At 25.6% G+C, this 12251-nt stretch overlaps 1 long non-coding RNA gene across 2 annotated transcripts in view; it reads right to left on the reverse strand.

The window, feature by feature from the left end:
- LOC136969998 (uncharacterized) overlaps positions 1–12251 on the reverse strand; it is a 104430-nt gene that overhangs the window by 90960 nt on the left and 1219 nt on the right. The window contains exon 1 of one of the 2 annotated variants that reach the window (XR_010879911.1): positions 3239–3288. The exons of the other annotated variant lie outside the window; for it this stretch is intronic. This is a non-coding gene — a long non-coding RNA (uncharacterized lncRNA). Of the gene's footprint in view, positions 1–3238; positions 3289–12251 lie in introns of those variants that run through there. 2 annotated transcript variants of the gene reach the window in all.

Raw genomic sequence — 12251 nt, forward strand, 5'->3', positions numbered from 1 at the left:
AATAACATCATTTCGATCTTAATTTTTTTCTTTTTTATAAATGATTCTGCCGATTCTAGCGTTACTGATAATTTATATCAGGTTACTTATGACATCACAGTCGATTCCTGAATAGACTTAAATAGATAACGTTTCCCGAAATTATTAGTTAATAAATATAAGTGGTGAACATAAAAATTCTATTATTTTTTGTATATAAAAGATTATTTTGTAATACATAATAAATATTCTATAGATCTAAAATTATCTAAGCTTATAATGTTTGAAAATTTGTTGAAATTTTGTAATCTGTATGAATGGGCTTTACGTTAATCATGATCATCTATAAATATCAAGTATCCTAAAGGGAATTAGAAGCGATATGTTCTGGTTAAGAGATCATATTAGTATGTTAATTAATTCCAGAAAGATATTACTTTGAATCAAGTTTATAACAGTTAAATTGAAAATTTTAATACAATTGTAGGAATCAAAAATTTCTTGCAGATTAACGATCAATTAAGAAACAAAATTAATAAAATCCAGGAAATTTAATTAAACATTGATATGTAAAGTTTTATTCAAAATAAAACATATTAAATAAGGTTAAAGTTTAAAACTAAGTTTGTAGATTTAGTTATTAAAAATTAGAATAATAATAATAATAGTAATAAAAAATAGGGAGAACTTTTTCGTACTTTGTAAATCTTACAGAAAGAACCAGGGAGACATTTCTGTCGTGGATATCAGTCATTTTGATGACATCTCGTTTCGGTTGACGGTCTGACCAAATCCTCTATAACCAACTCGTAATAGAGACAGTGTAAATAATGATGACAGTACGGGAGAAATAGAAGACTACATGCGCATAGATTCCCCGGTCCACACAGTGCTGATGATGATAAACAACCGTCAACTACATTCAAGACCGTTCGCATCTTCTCGCGTAACTGTGTGTGTGTGAATAATTAACACGAAGACCAGGACACCGAGATTACATGGTCCGTATCCCAAGTCAGTTGACGTATAGCACAATGTCAGAGTCATTTGTTATACTTGTCACCGTGAAAGTTAGTGTAGCAATGTTTGATAAAGTCATTTTAATCGAAATAAGCCATTAATTTTAATCGTTATTTCCTTGTCATTTTTAGATGACTTGATTTCATTTTTCATGCTTAATGCAGATGCTTCAAAGATAATGATATTTTCCCAGGAAAAAAAGGAAAAAACATTTTTTCGTTAAGTACATAACGTTAATATTCGAGAATTCGGTTAGTTTTATAATTGATATAAATGAAAAAATAAAGATTTATTTTCAGCTTATAAAAAATATTTTATAATTCATTGCTAAGCCATTATATTTATGTATTACTACTGTAATTTTAATAAATTATATTTGCATTATTTTGAAGAATTTTTTAAATTATTATTTATTTATTATTAAATTTTGATCTTTATTAATTTTATCGATAATTTTTATTGCATCTAATTTTTTCCGTATTTTTTTTCCTAGAATAAAACAAATTGACATAAATATCAGGCTTAAAATTATGTATAATTAATAAATGCATTTATAGATATAAAAATAAAATTTTTAAATAAATATTTTATCAATTGATATTAAGATAGCTATATATTTTATAAGCTATTATATAGTGCTTAATATTTTTAATACAATAGCATCAAGCGTTTTATAAAATTAACATTTGTATTATTTAAATTTTATATTAAAAATTTAACAAATTTATCAACTTCTTCTTGTCTAGTAATGCGCTTCTTGGGAATATTTTTATAATTATAATTTAAATAAACGTAGAAAATAATGGTTTATGAATTCTATCATGCCGAAAGATATCTTGACTTTAATAACAACATATTTAATATATCTATAACGCATTTATTTTTATTATCTCTTAATCTTATAACGTACTTTTAAAGCTTAAAATTTTAATTGTTGATTTAAAAAATATAATGATAGGTTAAGGTAAAACTGTATTTGTAAAATGCATTTCCTTTCTCAATTTATATATGTACTGTACTTTTTAAAAATGATGAAAACCTCTTCATTAATATACTATTAAAATCCTGGTCAATATTATTTTAATTTTAAATTATTCGAACGTATTTATTCATTTATTAATATATAATTTTATCATTACTATAGAGTGTATATAGTAAATGATAAACAAAACGAATAGAATAATAGAGGATTAGAATCTTCTTGCACTTCGTTCTCATTTGTAAAAGTGGAAGAAGATGAACGGTTATAGCAAGTAATAAAAAAAGACAGTTTTAGTTTCGTGATAGTTGCATGCAAGTGCACTAGGCTCTCCAAGAAATTGAACCATACCAGACACGTGGCATTGACAAAAATAGTACTCCATGCATACTCTAAGGATAATTTGGATTAGTTTTTTCTCCTCTTGTTTTACAAATATATAAAGCAATTTCTTTCTGTTATAATCACTGATTGCATTTGCATGGACAGCATGTTTTTAGAAACAAATCTAGTTAAACAAATAATGCTTATTTTTGAATTTGAAATTGATTTGAAAATATCTTGGCAACTATTTTGTAGATTAATAAACAAAGAATCCTACATTATTTAAAATCTATTGATTACTAGGTTTATATATGATTAAAGCTTAAGAATAATTGATGGTTTTATTTCAATTTGTTGGTTTTGTTAATATTTTACTACGTCTATACGTAATTCTTATTTTAATTAAATTCTTGAAGTTAACTTATAGAAGTGTAATAAAAATTTAAACCTGCTCCAATTAAGTTTACCTTTAAAGTATTTATTATTAAAATCATTTTATAACAATATAACTGAATTGGCGTAATTATATATAAATTAATTAAATTATTAAGCTCTAAAATTGATTTAAATTCGATTAAAATATGTTCACTTAAAAATGAGCCGAGTTAAATGTATCGCAGTGAGTTAGATGTATTTTATTTCAATAAAAATATAAACAGTTCCATAACTATAGTAATGCATTTCTATGATTTATAATACTCATTACGGAGGATTGAGAAGCGATAGAACGAAAATGCAACTCGATGACTCACACGATAGACATTTGGCTGTCACAGAAGCAGGAAAATCGAACAATGGATCTTACCCAAAACGACAACGATATCCTCAAAAACTGAACGTTTTTAAGAATGTAATCGATGAATGTCATTAGACATCGTTATCTGATTGGAATGAATCCAACCACTAACTTTAATCTGACGGTTAAAATTCATTCACCATTAAATAAAGTCCATCATGTGCCATGGATTCAACGTTGTGTTGTCAGGGTGATGTAAGATTGAATAATGATGTTGGTCAACGTTGCTGAGAACTGTTATTATTCTGCAGCTGAAACCGGGAATTATAAGATACGTAAACAGGAATAATGAAGTATTAATTTATTTTATTAACTTATTTGTAAATTCTGTACGCTTCCATTCCAAACCGTCTATGAATAATTCACTATTTTTACCTCGATAGAAATGCTGATAAAATTGGATTAAAGTTAATAAAATATGTCTCTGATGCGTTTATTTTGTTATTTATTTCTGTTTTATAATCTTGATTTATTCTAAAAAGACTTTGGTTTTATGTAAAAGAATAATCTGAGGTTTTACATAACATACCGCCGGCTGTTGCTCTCTTTGACTTAAAATTGTTGATCTTAAGCTTAGCAATTCTTTGAAAAATGCAATCTATAGTTGATTGTTTATATCCGATTTAAATTAGTTTTTGTTAATAAATATTATATATTTTTTAAGTAACAAGTTGCATATGAGAATGTAATATTTTAAGTTAAATGGCAATAAAGAAAATTAATGTTTTTGAACTTCAACTATCGATCAACAAACGGTCAATTTATAAGCAAGATGTATATAAATTTGTACAAGGTATGATATAAAGTAACAAAATATAAGCATATTTGAAGGGATGTCGGGTAGATGGTTGTTTCGTTGACTATCCAATGGGAAAAGGGCAGCGCTTAAGGGATCGTGCCACCTCCCCTACTGTCCTTTCGGTTGATCCCAGGGGAAGGAAAGAGAGAAAGAAGTGAGAAAGGATATTTTCCATGAAAGGAAAGAAAATAAATCACATCGAATTCGTTTTTCTCTTAGGCCATTGACAATTCGAAAGAGAAATGATGATTTGAGAGAGAGAAAAAAGAGAAATAGGAATTGAAGAGCTGTCGGGGCAAAGGCGATATCGAACAGAAACTTACCCAATTTATTTATTTTTTTATTTCACTTTCTCTCTGATTTGGTATTTCGTTTGCTAGAAGTTCGTTTAGTTTCTTCCTTTCTTTTGTTTTTTTTTTTTTATTAACTTATTACCAAAACTTTCATCGATTTTAAGGAAAATTTGACCTATTTAGACATCTAACGACTCTGGATATACAGTTTATTTCGAACGTTTTCATTTCGTGGCATAAAATATAAAAATGTTGATACATCTAACATTGAATTTGATGTATTAAACTTAACAAGAGATTTATATCTCGCTTTAAAGTGAAGTATAGTACTGTACACATTTTTAATTCTGTTAAAGACTATATTTTCAAAAAAATTAAATAAAAAGATTCAAGAACTATCTTGCTTTTGATCAAATTTAATAGTTTTGAATTTATATCTTAAAATAAAAAAGATAATCGTTATAATTGTAATTATCTTTAATGAATTTATAATTTTTAATAGCAATAATCTATATAATAATTATAAATTAATCAAATATTATTGATCATTATTATGAAAAAATGCAGTCATAAATCTTCTATATATATAAAAAAAAAGCATTTAGATTTCTCAAATTTTATTTGTTGATGATATATTAGAATTTTATGTTAATAGATAAACACGAAAGATCAATAAACACACAAGCACTAGAAACCAAATTATTTACTCTGCAAATTTGAAAGGGGGAAAAAAATATTCATTTTACAATGCGATGTATTATTCACATATTTCGAATTGTAAGCCAAGAGTTATAATATATGAAAGATCATTTCAGTTATTTTTTTTATAAAGAAAATTATGAAAATATTTTCTCTTTGCGTTATCTCCGTTTCGATTTCGGAAAGAATTTTAAGCATCTTTGAAATTTAGATCTCTATGGAAGAAAAATTAGAGAAATCTCTACTCTAGTGATCTTATATCATTCTTGCAATTCCATCCAATAAAATTCTAAAACTGGTGATAAATAGGAGAAACCCAGATCACAAAGGAATGATTGGAATCTCTCCAAATTTCTTTTATCTTCTTGAACCGTATAATTTAGCTATCAGAAGTTCTGGCAGCATTGTGTTTGGGATTTATCTAGATTCGAACAGGATCTATTTCTCTAACTTCTGACCAACTAAAATCCAACCATTAAAAGTTATTTTTGTTCTTAACACTTAAACTTTCATGTGTCAATTCTGTTATTAACAGTGTTACTTTTGATTGTGATGAAAGATGAAAGACAGTTTGGAACACTCACCGTGAGCTTGTTCTTCTCCAAAAGCACCATTTTCTAAGGGCTATACCAAAGTGGGTGGACTATGCAGGGAACCTTTCCCTACCTCCCTGGGCAGTAGAAACATGCCCATTGGCCGAAACTAATAAAGAACCATTAATCATCCCGATTTTATGTATGTTAAACTCTCTGAATCGAAAATTATATGCTATCTTAATGTTTATCAAATTTTATTACTAGTATTATTATTATTGAACAAGGTTTTATATCGTTTTAAAAAATAATTATTAAGAATAATTCTCTATTATTAAGTCACGCTGAAACCTGTTATAATTTAAGTTATTATACTTTTTATAACATCAGCACATTAATCTTTTAGAATATTTTTAATAAAATAATATTAAATCTTTTGATTTCTATTACATTCATCGATTAGATATTAATAATAAAAACGCAATAAAGTAAAAAAAAACATTAAAAATTAATTTTATATAATTATTGCTTAATAAAAAATGTAAATTGTACTCGAGAAATGCATTTAGAAATCACTAAAAAAAAAAAAATTCACATTTTATAAACATAAAATTTGCTGTTTAAAATCTAGGCCTACAGGTCAACATTAAAGTTCTATTTCTAGATTAAAATAAAATAAATATGTTATAATAAGTATCTTTAAATATAATTAATACATTTAAAAGCATTATTTTCATTAGAAAATTAAAATTAATGTAGTAAATTTTTTGAAATTTTTATTATTGTTACTTTCAAACAGATGACTGTTTAGAAAGGAGAAAAAATAGAAAAATATTCATAAGTAAGGTTAATACCCGTTTTTATTCAAGACATTAAGAACGTGAATATTTTGTTCGAAAAATAATGAATGGTAATTTTATTCATAGCTTATTATAAATTCATGGCTCTTGACTTAATTTATATTTTCTCAAAAATGTTATTTAAAATTGTAATTAACTTAAAATTTTTCGAAGTTTGTTTATAAAAATATTTATAGGTTTTTCTTTAGGATATGCAGATTTATGCCAAAGGCTAAGGTTTCCAAATTGGTTTTGTAAACAATCGAAATTTCAATTTTCAACGGACTTAATCCAATTTTATGTTATTACTCAAACAACATACAGATTGGAATATCTTCACTTGCTCATTAAATATATTATCTTCATTATGTTTTATCTTCATTATGTTTTATCTTCATTATGTTTTATCTTCATCATCATCGTTATCTTACTGAAATATCTTTATTATATTTAAGTAATTTATTACGTTAAATCATTTTCAAACGTAATTAATTTATTGTAATTACTTCGATAATGAGCTTAAAGTAAATTTTAGCGGGGAAAAAAATATATTGAATATAAAATTTAATCCTTTTTTTATAAAAAGAAAAAAATATATTGTAAAATTTATGCTTAATTATACGTTTGTATTGTCTATAAGATTACAACCGATAAAATAAAAAAAAACATTAACATTAAAATGAATTAGACATAATGAATTAATTATGAGGTTCATAATTACATGCGGTATAACATTCAACATCTTAGAAATGTCATAAAATTGATAAATATTTAACTTTGTGCAATTATTTTTATTTTTATTATTATTTACTCAATGTAAAAATAAAATTTTTGCAAAATTAAAGACAAAAAATAAAGAAAAAAAAACTAAACGTAATCTGATAATTTTAATTTTCTAGTAGACAACATATATTAAGACAAAACTGGTAAATAAAAAGAACCAATACAATATTTAAAGTATCGAATTTACATCACCCTTCCAAAAACCTATTAATCAAAGGGTTTTTTTTCCTCCCTGGTAGCACTTAACAGCCTGAAAGCAAGCATTTTTTTTCTCTTGACCTGGCTTGTATAACTTTCCATAACTAGAAATAAATTGAGTCACAATTTATCTCTGGTCACGAAAAACTTAAAAGCATATTTACACCATTTCGACATCACACAGAGTGCAAATTGTAGCTGCTCCTTCGATAAGCTTCAGATTGCAGAACATTTGACTTTTTATTTTATTTTAAATTTAGAAAGTAGAAAATATTCAAGAACTTTTTATTTTATGGTTTACCTTTTATATATGATTTATCGTTAGTTGTTTTTAATGTTAATTATGTTTCTCTTTTCGTTTACATTACGTAACCTATTTATAAGGCAATAACTTATAATTTTATTATTAATTTTCGTCATATATATTTAAAATTAAATTATTTATTTTTGGCAGCAAATGATAAATAATTCTGTTATTTATAATTATTTTAAAAACTTATTTTTAATACATAACTGCGAGATTTATAATCATAAACAAGTCATATTGCAAAATTTGCGTTAAAAATAAGTTTAGCAAATTGTAATTAATTATATTTTTAATTGTTTGTTTATTGAAAATTTCGAGAATAAATCAAAAAGTAATTAAATGTAACCTTAAATTCAATTTGTTAACTTTGAATATGTCATACAAAATAAAAGTCCGTTTTAAACTTAATTTTAAACTGGATATAAGCAATCTTATTAAACAATAGCTATATTTTTACTTTAAATTATATATTTTAAAATAAAAATTCACGAAATCTTGTCAAGAAGACATTTCAAAATAGAATTCTAACATATATCAAGTTAACTATCCCGTAACCATGAAGTAGCCAAACTATATGTGTCCCAAGGCACCTATTACTCTTAAGTCCTTCTAATTACATGGAATTGCAACTTCCGTCCATCTTTAATGTCCGAGAATCAATCCCCAAACTTCCACACCCACGACTAATTATCTGGGAAATTCAGTGAGCCAGAGAGGTAACATGAAGACATCAGGTCTAAAACTAGAGTGCCAGTGGGCGGGTTTAGAAGTGCCAAGTCTACTGTGACTTGCCTCTGTGACAGATGGTCAGCAGTAACACTGGATGTAGCAATCTGCTTGATTGTTTGTTTACTTTCATACTACATCTCGGCCATTTTGAATAACAGTGATAGATATGCCAGCTATATAACATAGAGAAAATCAAAATTTCAATTTTGATATCTTTCTATTGACAATTTAGTGACAATATGTATAAAGAATTCCATATATTTCTATAGGTAACATTCTGTTACAATTGTTTTTATTAAATGTTGCAAAAATTTGTCGTTTTCTTTATTGAAAAAATATTCTTATATTAGATTGATATTTAGGTATGAAATGCTACATTTTTAGAATATTTTTTAAATTGAAATCTCTACGTTAAAAATGGAAAAACATAAGCCTAGGCCTGGACTTTATGTTTAAAAATTCATGTAGAAAATTTAGAATATTGGCTACGGTATTTTAAAGCACGGCTTTGTCAGCTTTTATTGTTTGTATCTACTCATTCAAATATCAACATTTATACAGTATAAGTGAAATTATAGTAATTTTATATTGACTTATAACGTTAGATTAATTAGAAGTAGGCTATTCAACTTGATGAATTGAAAGTTATCCTGCACCGCCATATTTAATAAATTGTTGAGTCAATTCTGTAAAATATTCATATTTTATTCTGTTTTATTTTATTTTGCAGAAAAATCCAGTAAAATAGTTTTATCAATTTTTTTTCCTATTTGTATTTTTACTGTACAGTAGACATGTTTTAACGTTTTTAAAAAACAATATATAATTGTTGATTCATCATGACTGATTTTATTGCTAAATTTAGCCTAAATATAGACTATTATAACATAGCTATTATTTTTGTGAACATTCATTAAAATTCTCATTTTTAGTGTAGTCATCTTTAGTAATCACGAAAATTTTACATATTAAAATACTGAGTAGATTAATATTTATCAATGTATTATTTTTCTCAAAATATTAAGATTAGCATTTCAATATATCTTATATTTGTGTCATACCAGTTTTCAGAATTAATTTTTAAATCAATTATGCAGATAAAAATCTCTTTGTGGTTGTTACATTAAAGTTTTTTAGATCCTGTGTTATGTCAAATAATTTATTTGAATTCGGCTACATATCAAGGTATTATAAGGACAATTATTAGCCTAAAGATAATAATAATAATCCTACATTACTAATCCTGTAATTAATGTAATTCATAACTGAATATACACATGCCTATATCTATACATTACACTAGTTTGTTTTTCATTAAAAAAAATTAATTGAGAAAACGACCTCGATTAAAAGTAAATTGTTTGGGATTTTAGTGATTAATATAAAAATTTTGATAAAATAAAATAATAATTAATTCTATTATATATCTCTAACTAGATCTTAGATTTTATTTATTAAAGTTTGATAGATTTATGATATAAAAATCATATTGGAAAAATATTTTATAATTAGCATTGTTGTAACTAAAAGATTTTTTTAAAAATATGTATTTAATTAAATATTATTTTTAAAAAAATAAACTAAAGCTGTTTGTTTTTAAAGTCATCAATAACTTGTTAGAAATTTTTAAATACTTAAGCTTGTACTAGGCCTATGTAAGTGTTATACAGATTAAAATCTATAGATCTACACTAATGGAAAGAATTGTAAACCATTTGAAAATGTTAACTTACTCCTTTTAAAAGTTGAATGAGGGAATTTATATCGAGGTCTTGAGAAGTTGGAAATGATATTTAAATATTGTATTGAGAAAGTACAGACAATATATCTAGGTAAGTGAGGTGTCTCGTATTGATTCTACGATTATAAAAGTAATGCTATGAAATATTGATTGATTCAGCACTGTGTTTAGTTGTCTGAAAATATGACAGACTAATAATAAAATAAAATCAATCGTATATTATAAAATGTTGATTTTTAAAAAGGAAATATTATTAATAATGTTTAATTAATCTAATTTTATTACTTTGTAGAAATATTAATTAGTAATTAAGTCTTTAAAAATGGCAATAATTAATGTGGTTTAATATCATTAATATAAGACAAAAATCATTTCGTTTTTCCAATCACGAGTTTATTTAACAACAGAAAGTAAATGAAGGTAATAGAGAGTCATGGTAGACAAAGATATTTGAGAGAAAATACAAACATTGTTTTCTTTTCTTCAAAAAAAGAAAAACAAACAAAAATATAACAAAAAATAGTTTTCAAAAGCTTACAATAACAACAGTTTTGAGTCAACAATAAATTCGCACATTTCTAGCGAAGTTGAGAGAAAATTCGATTGTTTTCTACAGGACACAAGGAGAAAAATCCCTAATTTACGTATACACATAGAGATCTTGGAATTGAGTATACATTGTCAGAAAATAGGGAGATAATTAGGGTTTTTTTTCGGCGCGAACAGTTTTACGTATATTTGAGTTCAAAGGTTACCATACTTCAATACAATCATTTATCAATCATAAAAGGAACTACAGTCGTTTATTTATTTTATTTTTCTCCTCTAATGTTACGTATACTCATTTCTATATTAAAACGTGCTAATGAAATAAACTAATTTTCATGAAATTTCAGTTGTTTTTAGGTTAAACAATTTTAATATTTCTACAGAAAATCATTTAAATATAACGAGTAAATGACCATAATAGTAAGGTCGCATAGTAAATTCGCTGCAAAATGATCGTTCGAAGAACGGCCAGGAAGACCTCCCAACTCCATACTTGTCACGCCTCGTATACTGGGAATGGTTTTTTCTTTGATACGTATATTATTGGGAATAAAGTTGTAACAATCGATCATAGACAATTCTTTTACTTTAATACGTATATGTTGTCGTATACATAGTTAGAAGGTAACGTTACTCTTCAACACGCTATAGGCCTATAGTCGACCAATAAGAAGCGCATAAGTGTAGATCTACACACAGGCCTATTCGTAAGCTTTTCTTTATATTCAGTAGAAAACAAATACAATCATTTTCCTTTTTTCCTGAACTACTTAACAATATCATGCGAAACTGCAGTCATTTAACTAACAACAAAAATCTATTACATAATATATTTCCCATAATAAATTTTAATGATGCTATTTTATTTTTCTCTTCCAAATATTAAAATTAACTTCACGGATATAATTCTTAATATTTTCACATAGTATCAAGGGTAATGTACTGTACATTGTAAACAATACGGTTTTCACAAATTAATGAGCAATACTGGCCTCTGCCTCCGAATCAAAGTTTCAAAATAAATAATTTTCAACGTATATTTATTGAAATTAACTGAGCAGAATATCAATATTAATTATTATATACAAATTTTAAATCATTTTATGAATTATAATGAAATATTCGTATTAAAATATTAAAAATTAGAGTGTTAGACACTATCACATCTATAAGTTTTTAAGCCTATGGCACTTATAAACGTAAAATAATAAAATAGTTTTATTTAAGATACACAATAGACCTCGCCTTTATTATTTTTTAAAAAGTTTTAAATCACATACGTAACCCAGAAAGAAAAAAAATTCGAAGAATCGAATTGATTTTTGAACAGGAAATATTTACTGTTAACAAATAATATATCCATAGATGTAAAATATAAATATTTGTGTTAATATCTGTATTTCTGACATAAGTAATATGATTTGAGACATAAAAAAAAATAAATAGATTTATTTATGCTATAAGCTTTATGTAGAATAACAAACAGCGAAGGGATAGGCTTTAGGCCTATACTTAAACAATAACATTAGACTAATAGCATGATTTAGTTGGATTTGACGTCAGTAGGTTGGTGAAAATAGATAGTACCTTTATCCCACTAGAGTTGCGGAAAGAAGAGATGATACAAATGCCCGAGGTTCCATAAAGATAAGTGGTTATAGCGATAGCTACTGGTTTTCTTTT

Source organism: Centruroides vittatus, unplaced genomic scaffold, assembly GCF_030686945.1.
Source record: "Centruroides vittatus isolate TY-2023 unplaced genomic scaffold, ASM3068694v2 contig_1863, whole genome shotgun sequence".
Taxonomy (NCBI): Eukaryota; Metazoa; Arthropoda; class Arachnida; order Scorpiones; family Buthidae; genus Centruroides; species Centruroides vittatus.